The sequence below is a fragment of the Haemaphysalis longicornis genome, unplaced genomic scaffold (assembly GCF_048455015.1).
Source record: "Haemaphysalis longicornis isolate Haplotype H1 unplaced genomic scaffold, Haemaphysalis longicornis Haplotype H1 scaffold_7, whole genome shotgun sequence".
NCBI lineage: Eukaryota > Metazoa > Arthropoda > Arachnida > Ixodida > Ixodidae > Haemaphysalis > Haemaphysalis longicornis.
The window spans coordinates 67,550,415-67,567,002 of record NW_027526422.1 but is presented as its reverse complement, the minus strand read 5'-3'; the positions used below and the strand labels follow the sequence as shown (position 1 = coordinate 67,567,002).

General features: G+C 48.6%; 1 long non-coding RNA gene across 1 annotated transcript in view; it reads right to left on the bottom strand.

Annotated features, from left to right (window-relative positions):
* Window positions 1–9,175: 9,175 nt before the first annotated feature.
* Window positions 9,176–16,588, bottom strand: part of LOC144144425 (uncharacterized) — an 83,555-nt gene continuing 76,142 nt past the window's right edge. Inside the window, exon 5 of the long non-coding RNA XR_013317251.1 lies at window positions 9,176–9,540. This is a non-coding gene — a long non-coding RNA (uncharacterized LOC144144425). The remainder of the gene's footprint in view (window positions 9,541–16,588) is intronic.

The window sequence follows — 16,588 nt, the reverse complement described above, 5'->3', positions numbered from 1 at the left end:
ACAATCGACGCCAGACAGGTCACGGGGCGATTGAAAATAAGTGTTCCGGCCGCGCCACCGCACACCGCACGCCGTACTCAGGGTGTCGGCCGTTGGCAGTAAGATGCGTAAACAAATTAAAACGGCAATTTTTTAAATAATTGCCTCTTTTAATAAATATAACAGTAACTTTAGGTTTTATTATGTATTTTTTGTGTGTTATAATAAAGGAGCTTAGATTTTTAAAGTTTACAAACAGAAAACGCGAACTGAAGTTTTTTGGCGCGCGACTTGAACGATAAAAAACAGCAGATGGCAAGATAACACTGTGCAATAAAATTTGGTAGTGTTTTAGAATAAGTAATTGTAGTATTATTTGGAGTCTGTTTATTTAGCGGCCGATTTTATGCTCCCTCTCTCCCCAACTTTTGTTTTCTTTTGATATTTGCCTTGTTCTCCAGCGTTGTTTGTCCAAAAAATGGGTGGTTTGTTTCTTGAATTTGTACACATTATTGGCAGTCTCTAGCAATAATAATGTAATAAAATTGTGATTACTAGTACGTTATAATTCCACTGAGCGAAGAGAATGACTTGTCAGAGGGGACTATGATTGTGGTGGTGGGGCAGGAGAGGAACAGGGAACGACGGAATGATGATACAGATGTTACAGTTCAAAGGTGTGATCCGTGCAAGGCTGTAGAAAAAAAAGTGGAAGGAGAAGTGTTATTGTTTCGATGTTCGTAATAAGCAAGCGCTGATATTTTTCCCCTGTTTCAACGTCTGTGCCACCGCTGTTATATACTGAATTTGACAAAGAGAGATCCCATCGTAAACGCCTTTATTTTGGGTTGTATACTGTTCTATTTATTTCTTCGTTTCCACTCGTAAAACAAGATTTTAATGAATAGTTAGAAAAATCATTCGATGCTGTTTGTTTACCATAAAATGCGAAACCCTCATTCAAAGACTGCGCAGATTCGCATAAGCAGTGTTACTGCATAATAATACGAGAACAAATTCTTAGGTAAATTCAATTTCTTTGAAGACATCGATGCCTTGTGTAAAAACTTTATTTATAGGACTACAAGAGGCATTTAGTGGCGTTCTCTTTCCGTATACACAGACATCGAAATAAACCTTGTGATGCACCCGAAGAAGTAATGTAGTCCAGAGTGGGATCTAAATCTTTAGCATGTTTGTGCAATGTCGCACTTTCTACCAGCATATTTGCACCCCTTGTTTTAATACCCAAGCCATAGGGTGGTGTGGTGAACACCCTAATCGGCCATAAATACCAATCAGGACCATTTTCGGCTGCTGTTGCAGCCTTTTAAACGGCTCGTTACACCCTTTATTTTGAAACACTGTCATGTTAGGGTGCCGCAGCTAAATTGGGGTGCTTAAAAGGTGCAAAAATGGTGTAAAATGTTGAATGCACCTTTTCCGCACCCTTATGGGAGCAAAAATGTTTAGTGTGTGGGGCCCCCCCAAAAAAAAACAAAATAAAGAATGATGCAATGAAAGAGGCATCAGTGAAATTTCGCGAAGCCTGTATATGAAATTTGTGAACCCCTGCTAGCCAGCAAGAATCATCGCCATTGGGCACGAATAGCAGCGACGCCCTTTTTCTACCGGGTAGAAAAAGCAAGTTAAGAAATACCGCGAAACCCATTGATTCCCCTTCAATTACAAGTCCCTACTGAGGTTAGAAATAGGCTGACACAGCTTCTTACTCAAGTCTACCGTGGGATCCGAGTCGGTTGCTGATGATAATACGCGTTTGCTGTCCACATGAGAGCTGTCCAATAGGTCCGCAACCTGGCCAATCGGGTTAATCAGGCACGGGTCGTTGTACTGTGCTGAGAGAGCTTCCTTGGTCAAGACAGGTGGGCCGGCAGCCGGGAGACTTGCCGCCATCGCACCACGGTTGTAGGGCTTGGATGCTCCTCAGTGGGCGGGCTTGGCGTCGTCCTCGTTGAAGGTTAACGTGGAGTCCTCGGTTGTGCGGACCTCGGGCCTTGGCCGCTGGAACATGTGTTTGATCCATTGGCTTGGACAGCGATGGCTGCTGTCCAACCCAATGAACAGCGATGACGAAGCACGCAGGCTACCTGTATTTGCTAGCGTCCAAACTGAATCAGGACCCAGTTGAAAACGCTTTTGGTGACGTCAGGCAGTGCAGTGGTATTAATGATCTCCCGACGCCCCAGAAGTTTCTTGTTAGTGTAAACTGCATCAGTTTCTGCAACCTCGTTCGGTCCCCAGACCAGGGAAACGCTCAGCCAGCAGTTCTGCGATCTCTCGTAGGCTCCGGCCTGTACATTGCACCCACTACAAATCAAAAGCAAGCTTTAGTCGACGAATTAATGGCAGCCTAGAATTTTGCTGAGCAAGTGCTCCGACTCTTTGTTTCACAACACGGCCACTCACTGTATGCGGTAGCCACAAGTGATCCTAGGCTTACTCGCTGCATGAGCGGATACGTAGGCAGGGAATGCCTGGTCCCGTTAAAGTGCGTTCCATGTGAAAAGCTACTTCTGCTGACGCAGACAGCAGCTGCAGCCCAGCTGAGCTGACTAAACTCTGCGACTATGGTGGGCTGTTGTACCCATCTTCGTCTCTTCTGAGGTTTATTATGTGCATAGAAGACAAATTCACCGAAGGCTTCAGCCCTACCCCTATGCACCATGACAGCATCATGGATGTTATTGAAATTTTGAAAGGGCGGGGAATTTGAATGATTGGCTATGAAGAACACCGCCAACCACTGACCATGCCGGGGATGAGCTTTTATTGTCGCGCATGCATACTTTTTTATTTGTGAAGGTTGTCAACCGATCACGAACTTCAAGACGGAAGGCAGCGCGTTACAACAAGAAGAGCAGGTGCTCATAAGCTGGTGCACGCTTTCGTTATGTGCGTGGCTTACCCTTCTCATGAGATTCTCTTGTTTAATTCTTGAATGTGTCAATTTATTTTCTTGTAGATAGTAGCTGCTTAGAGAGACCAGTCAACGGACACCTATGTCGCTTGCTAATTATTTACTCCAGGCTTGACTTTTGTAAAACAAAGGAGGTGAGGAGGTAGAGAACAGTTGTAGACACGTGCAGCGAGAAGGAATTATAGAGTGCATGTTTTGTCTGATGAGCGACAACAAGCACAAGCTTGGGCCACAAATGTTTACAATGTTCTGTTCGTACCGTTATGAGGTTTCATATCATCGTTTACGAAGGATGACATGTTCTGTACGAAGGACGACGTAGTGTTCTAGTCAATACCTGCCAAATATTTCGGTGTGGCAGTTGTAGTACGTGCCTGGCATGGCATTTGCAATCCTTAAACACTGGTGGCAGGCTGAGAAAAGGAGGGGATTTCTCTTCTGTCTGTCAACTTTATTGCCGTAGTGTGAACTCTTCAGGCAATTACGAGGTCATGTTCCTTTGTTTTCATCATGTTTTGGAAGTATAAGCCACCTCGCAAGGCTGCAAAACTCCTAGAAAGCAATCTGAAGTGTCAAAAAAGCTTCTTTCCATTTTTTGAGTTCTTATTTTTTTGCTTCTTTGCCCTTTTCGTGTGTCGTGTGGTTTTAAACCATAAAATTGGCGCACAAATTTTCAGCCACAGGGTTGACATGCTGTACGCAATAAAGTGCTGTATTTACGAAAACGGGATCGAAGGCTGATTTGCATGTAAAGGATAAGTATGTTTTTTAATGTGCCTACTTTTCAAATATTTGCTGTGGTCCTTGCTGTCGAGAGAAACAGAGAAACGTAAAGTACAAGAAGGGAGAGAGAGAGAGAGAGAGAGAGAGAGAGAGAGAGAGAGAGAGAGAGAGAGAGAGATTTTGTTGAAATAAAAAAAACACAGAAAGTTCGGCCTGATGGTAGTGTATGTGGCCAGCTATTCTGTGTGTGGCAAGGGAAAGGGGAGGAAAGAGCGTGGATAGAGGGCGAGAGAGATGAAGATGGCGGAAAAATAAATAAATGGCTATGTACAGAAGATGCCTATACTTATACTGTGCATGTGCTAAAGATTAACCGGACGGGCCTCACTACAATATCGCTGAGAGGCCACGGCTACGCAAATGTCAGCACAGTCTTTAAATGCCTTGTGGGAACGCTGCCCGTCTGGCCAAGGTCCCAGCAGTACTTCCTCCGACACCACACGAGAGTCCAAACAGGCCAATTTTCTCGCTAATTGTTCTCGAGGATGCGCGTAGCGTGGACAGTGGCAGAGAACATGCGAAATAGTATCTGGTATACGGCATGTTTCACAATCGCGGTCACTCGTAACGCCGATGAGGTGCCTGTAGCGATGGGTAAAGGCTACGCCAAGCCGTAGTCGATGAAACAGCGTGGTGTGGTTTCTCTGGATGCCAGGAGTTAACCGAAACTTGCAGTCGGGGTCCAGATGGTGCAGTATTCCATGACGACTGTCAGGGTGGGACCAGTGACTCACCGAGGCGAGGCGGAGAATGGTAGATAGAAGGGCGGTCGTGTCCGTCCTTTCGAAGGGCAGACGTACAACATCTGCATTTGCGGAAACCTCCTTTGCCTCCTCGTCAGGGCAATCGTTACCAGCTAGCCCGCAATGGCCTTGAACCCACAGAATGGTGAGGACATGTCCTTGTTGCAGTGCGAAGGAGCATAATTCGAGTACTTCCGCAGCAAGGCCGTAATATGGTCCTTGCCTCATAACTCCGTTGAGGGCCTGGAGTGCTGACTTTGAGTCACAAAACAAGGTCCAAGCTTGAGATAATTCACGGGAGACTAAACGAATAATAGCCTCCCGTATGGCAACCAACTCAGTAGCAGTAGAAGTTGTCTTGTGTTCTAGTGTGAATCCTCTGGTAATACATAGGCTTGGAATTGCCACAGCCGCGGTAGACCTGGATTCAGTCACAGAGCCATCAGTATATACATGTACAGTTCCGGCGTACTTGTCTGTCAACAACGCTAGAGTCAACTGTTTGAGGGCTATAGATGGCAAAAAGAACTTCTTCCCAATTCCCGGTAGGGAAAGGTGTATTGATGGTTTTGATAGTACCCACAGGGGATTCTGTGAAACCACCATTGGGGGTAAACCTGTTGGAATTCTATGTAGATGTGTGCTATATCATACGCAAACAAACACCATAACGTGCACGCTTTCAAACGTACAGTCGTGAGCTGAAGTAAACGGACCACGGGAGCGGTGGCCAAAACTAATCGCTGCGCCGTCTGGTTGCGCGGCGCCTGCTGTCGAGATCGCACACAGCGCAGGCGCGGCCTAGCAGTACAGCACACATGCCGCTATCGCTCGCTGCTTCGCGATTGTCTCACGCTCCGATAAATTGACGCCAGGGGAATCACGCCGCGCAGTTAGAGGAACACTACCGGGCACCGCCCTAGCATTGAAAACGATGCGACTCACCTGATAAGTGGCAATGGGGCTACGCTGCCACACATAGCGTGCTGTGGCTGCGTTGGGCTCGTAGCCTTTTTTTTATTCAAAAAGCAGGAGGTTTCTTTTTTGTTATGTGATGAAGTTTCTCGTTGATATCTGCTGTCTTGTTGTTTGTTCGAGTTCGTGTTTCGTGTTTTTTGTGTTGTTCGTGTTTTTCGAGTTTCGAGTTTCTTCATGAGAGTGACAGAGTTGGGTCCCATAGCTATTTGTGTACACAACAGCAATTGACTGTCTTTGTGGCCGCTCAGCGGCCTATAGTATTGGCTAATTGATAGGTCCTCCTCACTCTCGGTTGAGACGTCTCTTTGGGAGGCGGGGCTTTTGTAATTAAATAAACATTATGGCGTGGTGAAGGAAAGGGCTGCCCGCCAGACTTGGGATTTGCCCGACCTCTGATTTTTTATGCCAGTGGTACTCGGCCGGTAGCGTGCCAAATACTCCTTCTGGGCTTGCAAAAGTGGTGAGGGACCCCACGATGAAATATGTTGATACGTGCCCTATTGTCGCACAATTAACCCTTGCAGCCAAAGTCGCTCATACTCATATCTCTATGCACGCCCTTTGAGTGTGGCTTTTCTGCATAATTTAAACGTTGTGCAAAAAGCCAGCTTTAAAATTTGTGCTGTGCGGAGGCGTTATTCTAGCAGGTCATCCGGCAAATCCACTTTTTTTAGTTCGTGGCAGGGTTTGGAAAAAAAAAAAGGAAGTCGGGAGTATCGCGGAGGGACCCACGGAGTTCCTCTTCTCCCACGTTCCTCTTTTTGTCTGCGGACCCCCATCTATGAACGACAGCCCTGTGCAATGCTTTGTAAAATATTACGTGTAAATAAACTTGGCTGTTTTGAAGTATACCGTCGTTTGTTTGCCGCATGCTGTCGACCATAAGCTAGTAATCTTTTTATCTCCAATCGTCGACTTAAGGACCCTCTTTGGATCAAATCCTTCAATTTCAACTCATGGCACAGAAGTGCGCAAGAACTGTCAATAATGTTTTCAAGTGCAAATAAATCTAATCGAAAAATGTAGTTTGCATGCAGTTCGATAGTCGCTGGGAATTGAAGGCGTGGTTCAATGGTATCTCATATCGCAATACAGTTTTTGAACATAAAATTTACGTGTCGGTGCCTCGCACTTGAAAAATTGCGAGGCTGGATTTTCCCGAGCAATTGCGAAATGGCACATATGCCGCATGCGGCAAACGAAGTTTCATAAAGCAATGCAGTACATACCTAAACACAGCAGTATTTGTCAAAACCTTGGCATGTAAGGTTAGCATCAATAATTTTCCCAGTTCGCTGATATTCTCGGGAGGCTGTGATTTCGCATCTATCCTCAAAACCGACAAAGATGGTGTTGTGTTTTATTTTCTTCGACTGTCCAGTGATTTTTTTCTGCTTCATTTTCTGCTTCTATATATGACGGCGGGGGAAGGGGGAAGGGGGGGGGGATCACAAATAAAAAAAACGCTTGAAGCCCGAGATAATCACCAGCGCGCCCACTCTGCCAGCGGAGCCGCGTTTCCGCCGATTGCGCCAGCGCGCCATTTCCACTGAAGGTGCGTGACCCGCAGGCAGTAAAAGGGCAGCGCGGCTCCCCTGGCGTCAATTTATTGGAGCGTGAGACAATCGCGAAGCAGCGAGTGATAGCGGCATGTGTGCTGTACTGCTAGGCCGCGCCTGCGCTGTGCGCGGTCTCGACAACAGGCGCCGAGCAACCAGACGGCGCAGCGATTAGTTTTGGCCAGCGCTCCCGTGGTCCGTTTACTTCAGCTCACGGCTGTACGTGGTTCACAGGCGCTCGTACCAAAGACTTCTCGGCCCCTTTCGTCCCACATTAGTTATCTGTCCTTCGCTCATCGCCAAAACGCGCAAGTCCTCCATTACCAAGAAAAACAAGAAAACAAAGGAAGAAGAAGAAGAAATAAAACAAGCAACGACCACCCTTTCTTGTTTGACAATCCGCCCGGTGCCGCACTCCCAACCTCGACCACCAGAGGTTTCCCCACATCCCGGACGCTACCCCACTGCCGACTTGGACCGCGCCGTTTGAGGAGCCTCTGCTGTTTATGACCACGGACTTCCCACTGGAATCTTCCTGACTACGGACCAACGCTTCATACACGTAGATATTTCAAAGCATTTCTTCATAGTTCCTCTTCTCCCCGAATTCACAGGCCGCTATGTACTTTCAACGTTTCCATGCCCTCACGAACTTTCGCTTTGTTTACCGCGCGGGGTAAAGCATGTGTTTTGGTTTCTTCTTAACGCGCTGCACGCTAGGGGGGAGCCTTTAGCGCCGTCATCATCATCACTGGTAACTGGCTCGCGGATGGAACACACTCACAAGACCTCTGGAACGGCACCCGGTTCTACGCCTCTCGCCTTCACCATGGCACGGCCTTTCCAACTTAAACATACGTGGGCTCGGCCCTTCTATCTTCTCGGCCGCCTGCATGCTAAATCCACATATGCTGAACGAAATTAACTAAAATTTTCTGAAATTACCACAACCCTTGGTTGAATGTAAACAAAAAGTGGTGTAAGGTTCGATAAACCAAACCAATCACAACACCCGATTCAAGTGACGCAGTTGGCCCGATAGACGGTATTCGTTGAAAAGTTTAGCGGTCAATTTCTTCGCTTAGCAACACTGGAAACGGCCACAGACATGGCCGATGCGCCACGGACATGGCGCAGCCTGGGCCATTGCGGCCGCACGCCGAAGAAAAAAAAGACACCGGCGTGCGTCACCTGCTCCGTTCCAATCCGAATCTAAACTGTGGCGCCAACGGAGATGTTATTAATCGCACTCGCAGTGAACTCGACGCAATACTTTGTGTGCGGCAAAGAGTTCGTAACGTGAAACACAGTCATGTGTTTCACAGTCGTGCTTAGCACGGACAAGTGCCGCCATCCCGCGGAGCCTGACGTAACGAGTGACGGCGCACCCACGGCCGGGCTGGAGGAGCGGCGAGCGCGCACTTTCGCCCGCCGCTCCTCCAGCCCGGCCGTGGGCGCACCGTGGCCTTCGCGATCGGCTACCGGCGGCGCGCCGCCGGCAGCAAATCGCGGAGGCCATGCATGGAGAAGAGGGGTGCCTGATCTGCGGGCCGTGCGCGCAACGTCGCCTAGCAACAGACGCTTGGCCACAGATATGGCGGCGCCCACTTGGTTGCCTGCATACATTCCACGCCATTGAATACCGAGGATACTCCTGTCGAAGACTGTTTCCGAAAGCAAACGAGAGCGGTCGTCTGACACGGCTCGCGTGTAGCATCCGACATTTCGAATTGAGCATGTCGGACGAAGAAAAAACAGGCCTAAGTCATGCACAAGTCGTGCGAGACGTACAGGCTTAAGTCGTACAAGGCTTAATTCGAGCTCCTCGCGCAACGGTGAATCGAGGACAGATGCACATCAAATGTTCCATGTTGTCCCAGAGCATGTCAGGCAGAGCTATGAATAATCCTAGCCAATCTTCAATTCGAGAAAACATACCACTGTATTTCTTCATTTTGAAGCAACGAAAGTACCTTTAGTCGGCGTAAAAAGAAAGTCAAAGTGCGAACCTTTTTTTGCATTTACTGCCTGTTAAGCAGTTGTAATGTGAGGCAAGCCTGTGTTTAGGGCGCTATAATAATTTTTTTTGCAGTCATTGTTTTACCTGGAGGGTTTCTGCAACAAAATTAAGAACGTGTAACGCTTATGATGAAACACAAAAATGAAAATAAAAACAAAAGGTGTTAGGATGGTGAGAGTTTTTATTATATGACTAGATTTAAGGCCGAAGACTTTATTGCATAGCCACGAGACCTTTATCTTGTGGCGACTGTGGGGATTGTGACGTAAAGTCTATTTTCACGACAGAGTCGTTAGTGGTTGTGGGGATATCGGGGCTGCTGCTTTCAGGGTTCGTGGCTGTGTCGGTCACCGACGGTTCTGGCGAGGTTTCTGAAATGTTAGGGGTGGTGGTGGTTGTGTCCGTCGATGATTGTGGGGTAGTTTCTGTACCGTTAGTAGGCTTTTTAATGCAACTTCCCTGCACACAAACACCTGTTACGTTCTCTTGGAGTCCAGTTGGTTCATTTTGTTCAGTAAAGTTTCCTGTATAATTAAGCTGGAAGGATGGGAAGCAAAAGAAGGAGTTTCATATTTTATTAGAGAACTGCATAAATAACTGCATAAATAACTGCACAATAACTGCATAAATAAATGAATAATTTTTGTGATGACGAGAAATAGTAGTAACACGCGGGGAACTACTATTTGAGCAGTTGCAGAACCTTATTAGGCGCGCACTTTCAACAACCAGGCGTTAAGACGTCAGCCTAGATAGCATGTGGTGTCTCGGCCGACACACAAGGATGGACGAGAGCAAGCCGCTGATTGGTTGAAAGAACCACATATTTATTCTAGCGCAAGCAAAACCAACACACACTACAACTAAAACAACGCGAACCCTACTTAACACGGAACAACTTGAACAATCATTACAAGGAACGAATATGTGTAGGGAAGAAGACTTCCTGCCCACACCACTAATGTGGGGCGAGTGTGAAACATGGTCAAGTAGCATGGTATAGACATGAAAACAAAGAAGAGACTAGCGCTGGCCATCAAATGAAATGTTTACCTCACAAAAAAGAAGATATACAGTAACAGCGCATGCGTAAACATTGCTGAACCGATCAGGAAAGAAACTTTGCGCGGCGAAGTCGAGTGTTTCAGTTTTTAAGTGCGAATGCACTTTATAAGCGACCCCAAACCTTCCACCGCCGGCGGCGGCGGCGGCGGCGGCGTCCGCAGTCCTCCTCTCCCTAGCAACGGCGTGGAGCGGAGAGGAGCGTCGGTAGCAACGGCGCGGTGACGTCACTTCACCACGTGACCGCGCTCGCTCCGCCTCCTCGCCGTGGCTGCGCGGGTGCGCGCCGCTCCCCGCACCGCTCCTCGCGCCGTGACGTCATGGTATGACGTCACAGCGCGCCTACTCTCCCCAGCAGCTGCCGCGCGCCTCTCTCTCTCCACCGTGACGTCACACTCTCTCCTCTCCCCCTCGCTCGGCTGCAGCTGCCGTGCGCCGCTGTCCCTCTCCCCTTGCGCTCGCCTCCTCTCTCAGCCACCTGGCTCGGCGCGCTCGGCGCGGCGTACCCCCCTATACGCCTCGAGCTTCGCGATCGCTGCGCCGCCTGCCGCCGCTCCTCCGCGGCGTTGACGGGATTTGCGCTGCGTGGCTGATAGGGCCGCGTGCATTGTTTAGGTTCTGTTTCGCTTCTTTTCGCCTTTCCGCGCCCTGAAAAAAACTTGTTATGGTGACGTCTATAGGCAAAGAGTACGTTGAGGTCACTTAAAAAGCAGCTGTGTCTTCGTAGAGTACGCGATCGCCTGTAAGAGCTACGCGGAGACGCGGTGCTGCGCGCTTCGTCGCCGCTCTTCCGGGCGTCGGCGACGGTAGCAACTAGAGTAGCAACATATCACCCCTGTCACCTCCAAAACATCAGGCACAAATGAATTCTACTGTCGCCTCGTTTAGACCTGATACTGGCACAATGAGAGGTTGGCTTCATTTTGCAGCGTGGACAACGAATGCGGCTTCGTTTCGAATATATACGTCGCAGAAAAATATGTTTCGGGGATGTGATTACCCAATCCCGGACAATAACTTATGCCTTTATAAGCGTATAAACCATGCGAAAATGTTAAGTATATTCCAAGCCTAGCAGTGCGTCGTTAAATATGTGCCCACACACCAAGGCAAGTTAATGAAACCACAGAAAAATAAATGCTGTGCAAGTGCGGAATTAAGAAACATATATAATTCTCTAACGGAAATAAAAAAAAACAGTGCAGCTTCTGACATGCTAAAGACATTCGTCGAAACTTAAGCCAGGTAGGGTTCACTAGACCAACTATACGCGAAATGCACTGCTATTTCGCGAGACGTCGGTAAGGGGGGGGGGGAGGAGGACGCTGTGTACAAATGCGGAGCGGAATCAAGCAATGAACGTTTTAGTAATCACACACACACAAATCTTGCGTTCACTTTACTTTTGTTTTTCTACTTCAACGAACAGCTGATCATACGGCGGCCGCATTTTTGGAAGTATACAGGGTAGGCTGTTCAACAAGCGATGAAAGGTGTCGTACGTAGGAAGAGAGTAGTATGTGATAAGGCCCTCTGATTTCAGTTTATGCTTTATTCTGCTGGCTCCCTGTGCCATATGGCGATATTTCGCAGAAGCATTAGTCGCGGACGCGGATTAAATTCTAAGCCCGTCTCCGCGCTGCTCGCAGAGGAGCAGATGAATGTTTGCGGGCGCTCAGCTCACGACAAGACGACTTTGTCGTGTGCTGATCCCCGAGTATAATTATGCATTGTCCATTGTACTTTTGTTGAATATTCCCGAAATTAACACAGACAGCCTTGTAAATGGTGGTGATCAATATCTGAAATATAATATTGGCAAACGTAACTGGCGTGCTGTCAGGCATGAGTGCCCCGCTGATTATGTAAGCGCACAAAACCAATTTAAATCGTTGTGTATAGCCGTAGCAAACAGCTGAGGAACCAGTGGTTACGGAGACACTGCTAGTAAATTCAGGTCAGAGTAACTACAATCGGCTCCATCACACGCCGGTTCCGCGCCGCTGGCCTGTGACACATACCTGGCGCTTATACAGACCGAATATACCACACTAAGTTCGCGTCAGAAACATTTACACTCTCGTAAACACGCCTCATTTGCGAACAGAGTGACTACTTCACATTAACATGGATTTCAAACATCCGCACACGGTAAATCTCAGTCGTGGACGTGCCGTAAAAGCAGCGGCGGCCCTTGGGAGCCAGACGCCGACTCCCGCGCCTGCTTTCGAAATGGGCCGCTAGGGGGATTTCAGTGGCGCCCCTACAGGCCGCGCTCGAGGCGTATATATGCAGCGATAAACTGCCAGACCTCCGTGGGTCGGCTCGCGCGCGCTCACGGGCGAATGCCAACGGATTTTAACTTTACTCCCCCTCATAGCATCACCCCGTGCATTCGCACTTAACCATGTTCACCCTCGGGGAAATGCTTGGGAGTTTTTTACACATGTAGCAAATGCATATTTACATAATCTATTTCTTTTTTGACAAACTCATAGATGGCGTGCTAACACAGTTATCACTTTTCCCCGGGAGGTGGACAAAAGTGGAGTTAGGGTATGGGGAGGAAAGTCAGAAGCAGATGAAGGTGAGGGTTGGGCTAATGAGAAAAATCAGATCTAACATCAGCAGTCACCGCCTTCGAACGGGCCTTCTCAGCGAGATTTTATTCATTAGCATACTAAAGAATACAGTTTTCCCAACTCGGACGTTCGAGACTCTGGAGAATTCACTTACCTAACCAAAAAAATACACGCAGCACGACTCGGTGGTTCCACACTCCGGAGAATTCAAACAAGTTGCACAGCTCAATTCGTCCAGACTGTGGAGACTGCACACAACTAATACAGTTAACCCTGAACACAACATAGTTATACTCCTTGATCTTGGAACTTGCGGCCGTGCTTCTTCCGGCGTGACGTTTCAATTAAATTTTTTTCAACTTCATTGAGTGTCCAGTTGAGCTTGTTTCTAGGAGTCGACCTTGCTTCCTTGTATTCTTGAAATGGACTTCGTTCCATTTATGATCACCGATGTTGAAGGGGCGGACGCAGACTCCCGGGGCGGGGCACCGCCTTTGGAGGGTTGCTGTCGACCAGTCGTTTCACCAGTTGTTCCGACGGTTCGGTCTAGTTTATTTCTGCTGGTTGAACCTGCTACCTGGTGTTATTATATGTCATAGTTTCCTTTTGATGTGAGGTAGAAGGGGTATGACGTGAAATATGGGCGGAGGAAACCTCGCCAGTTTTGATTTTCTGTCCAACAGCCTGTCATACACCCTTCTGGCTTTACGGTTGTATTTAAATATCTTAACTTCCCTGAAATTCTAATTTCTATGTTTCTAGTGTAAGTTCGTTGTTTTGAGGGCTACTTCTGCAGAAATGTTTTTTTTGTTGCTTCTTTTAAAGCAAAGCTTTCTATCTCTACAAGCCAACGGTTCCTTCTTGGCGTGCGGGACAACAAACACCCAAAGCGGCCGCGGAGGTGGAGGGTGGTTTTACCTCACGAAGCGGAGTGTAGATGGCGCGGCGAATGGTTACCCAGCATTCCCCGCGCATAGGTGCCTGTTCTCATCGGCGGCACGTCGGCAGACGGCTTTATCGTCTGCATTAGCTACGGTTGTTGTGGGCCTGTTATGGCGCAGCTTCGCGTCCATTGCGCGCTTCCTTCGCACGGGTCGATCAACTTGTCCGACAGCACCTCCTGGGTAACCCGGACCGGACGGAATTCAGTGGTGGTACGGCAAAGACACGTTAAAGATTGGTTTGCAATGGGAGAAAAACAGGGGGTAGAGACCACATACAGACATCTGGCCGCTGGACAAACGCTACCTTCTGCGCACTGCCTGCCACGAATGGGATTACGTTTTCTAAATTGCTGAATACAAATTCGGTTGTCTTTTCAGAGGTGTTAAAAAGGCGAAAGGAACAACTGGTTGTGATAAACAGCGATTATAAAAGTTCCCTCAGCTTTCTCGCAATTTTCAAACCTGCTAAACTAACTAGTTTAAATCTGTATAAATGGCAATCACCAAGCTCACATGCCGAATTGTTTCGATGTCTGCGCTTGTCTTGCGCGACGGTGTAGCCCCGAGCTAGCCAACCAGGATGGCTAGGTCCCGCTGTTACCATTTGAAAGACGCTCCTCCCCGTCTACTTTCTACCGAAGCACGGCAGGGCTATAGAAGCGGCGTCCGCCGCTCTAGCCCGGTCGTGGCCGATGCTGCTGCGTTCGGGATCCCGCCCGCGCAAATTCCAGGTAACGGCTGGCAGAAGTACTGATTTCAGTCTTTGTAGAGCTACGTGTGTTAATTAAAGTGACTTCGCATGGGAAGTGGTGCTTTCCAGCCACCTTCACAGCGTTAATTGGAGCCAATTTTAAATGCAGAGCATTTCAGTAACTCACCATGTCACCCGCGTTGGCGTCCGTAGTCCGCACCGCACCCCTCCCTACTATATAAAAAAAATACTATCCGGCGCCAGGTTTCGATCCCACGACCCTACGGGCGGAACGTAATGTACACGGCGCTCTACCGACTGCGCCACAAAGCCGACACAGAATGGGAGGCTACGACGCGCCTTATATCCTTGACTCATTCAAATTACTGCTGACGAGCGCTCTCTCGTCAGCAGTTGCCACAAGTGCAACAACATTAACGTAACGCAAACTACTTAACGTTGTGCGCCCCCGGGAATGCTCTGCATTTGATCGTGCCCCTCGCGAGGGGGATGTTGACGCTACCTCTTGCAGAGGCTGAGTGCAACCGCCGAGAACAAGATCCCACGAGTTGCGCGCGCGCTGTGGATGGTGGCGCCGTCTGTCAGATGCGACGCGAACTACTACCAAGGCAGTGCGGAAAACGAACGCGCGAAATACAAACCGGGCTGTGAGGAGAAAGGGGAAGTAAATTTTTCAATCTGCTAGAGCTGTGTAAATGTCAGACAGCATTCAGTAGGCGCTGTTTAGCGTCTCTGGCTCGTTTGGTCGGGACTGGATCGCCTCCGGGGGCATTTCGCACGCTTTGCCGGAACGTGCTGCAGCTCTCACTGCACACTGGATACATGTTCAAACAGGTGGCGCCATCTGTTATTTGGGGAAGGAGACCCCAAAGAAAATAGCGTCTTCTTCTCCTGGCGTCGTCTTTTCCTTTCAAGTGCAGGGCACTTTAGGCGCTCGCCTTTTTTTATTATTTCTGGTTGCCTGTTCTGCAAACTCCGTCCTAGTTTTTAACTAGTTTCATTCTTTCTAGAGCTACTAGAGAATCGTGTTTTACATAGTAATCAAACTTTTTTATTTCCTTGTTACAACTACATCTTGATACCTGCGTTATTCCGAGTCGTTAAAAATAGAGAAAATCTGCGTGCTGTTAATGCCTGTAAGGAATGAAAGTTTTTTGGAAAATGGTCTGGTGCGCTATTCCAGAAGGCCCGAGTTCCACCTACTCCCGAGTTTCCAGCTGCTTGTGTTATGAAAGCAGAGAGAGTGGAGCATTCGATACGCCTCGAGTGAAACCGCCGAAATCGCGCGCAGCACGCCTGGCATATTCAGTGGGTTGTGTTGGGGCCGCTTACGTTGACAAAGTACGGTTTGTGCTATCTTCCCCGTGCTTCACCATCTGAAATCGATCGGCAATACTCATTCCCTAGCATAAAATAGATAACCCCACTGCTACTTTGATATCCCCAGCCTGGCTGTTGGCCACGCCCGGCGCGCAAAGGTTCATTTTTCTCGGTGTTCTGTTCTTCCATTGAATTATGTTTGGTACTTGGCTTGAGGGTTGTCCCAGTGCAGCTCTGCGCAAGCACAAACCAAGTAATCAAAGGGTCCACTGTAGCGAACTGAACGTGCCCTGCTCCCGACCATCAAATATGGCTTTTGTTTACACCTTGCTTGAGTGTTCACGGCGGGCGCTTATCAGAAATCGTCCCCTGTCAAGAGCGTGCTTGAGCATTGGCGAGTGCGTTTTAGACGTTGAAGTTGTGTCATTTGCCATCGAAAGTGTTTTCACGGTGTATGAAGACGGCTCCCGGGTGAAAATCGTGTCGTCTTGGCCTCTCCTATCGGCTCGTACAATAGTGAACTCCAGTTCGGACCGAACACCCCCGTGACAGTGGCACCATTGGCTGACGGTGGCCTGGGGACTCCATTTTTGTTTTGTGCTATGTTCTTGTCGCTGCTGGCAGGCATCAAATGCTGACTTCGTGGCTACGACGCTACGGGCGCACAAAGTGGACGCCATGGGTGGGTGTGGCTTCGCTTGTTAGGCCGCGCCTACGAATGGGCTGGGTGTGTTTGATTGACATTAGAACTTGGAGGAAACTCGGGCATGGTTTTGCACGGCCGAGTTGATCTCGGGACGACTGTGGGGGCTGCTGCTGCTTATATTACTGCAAAGCACTATATGTCTAACCCCCCCCCCCCCCCCCCCCAAGTTTTCATTCCGGTGTCATCGATTTACTCGGTGCCGCTCCGGGGTTCCTCCTCACCCCCGCTGGCACATCTTCAACAACAATTTTCACCCTCG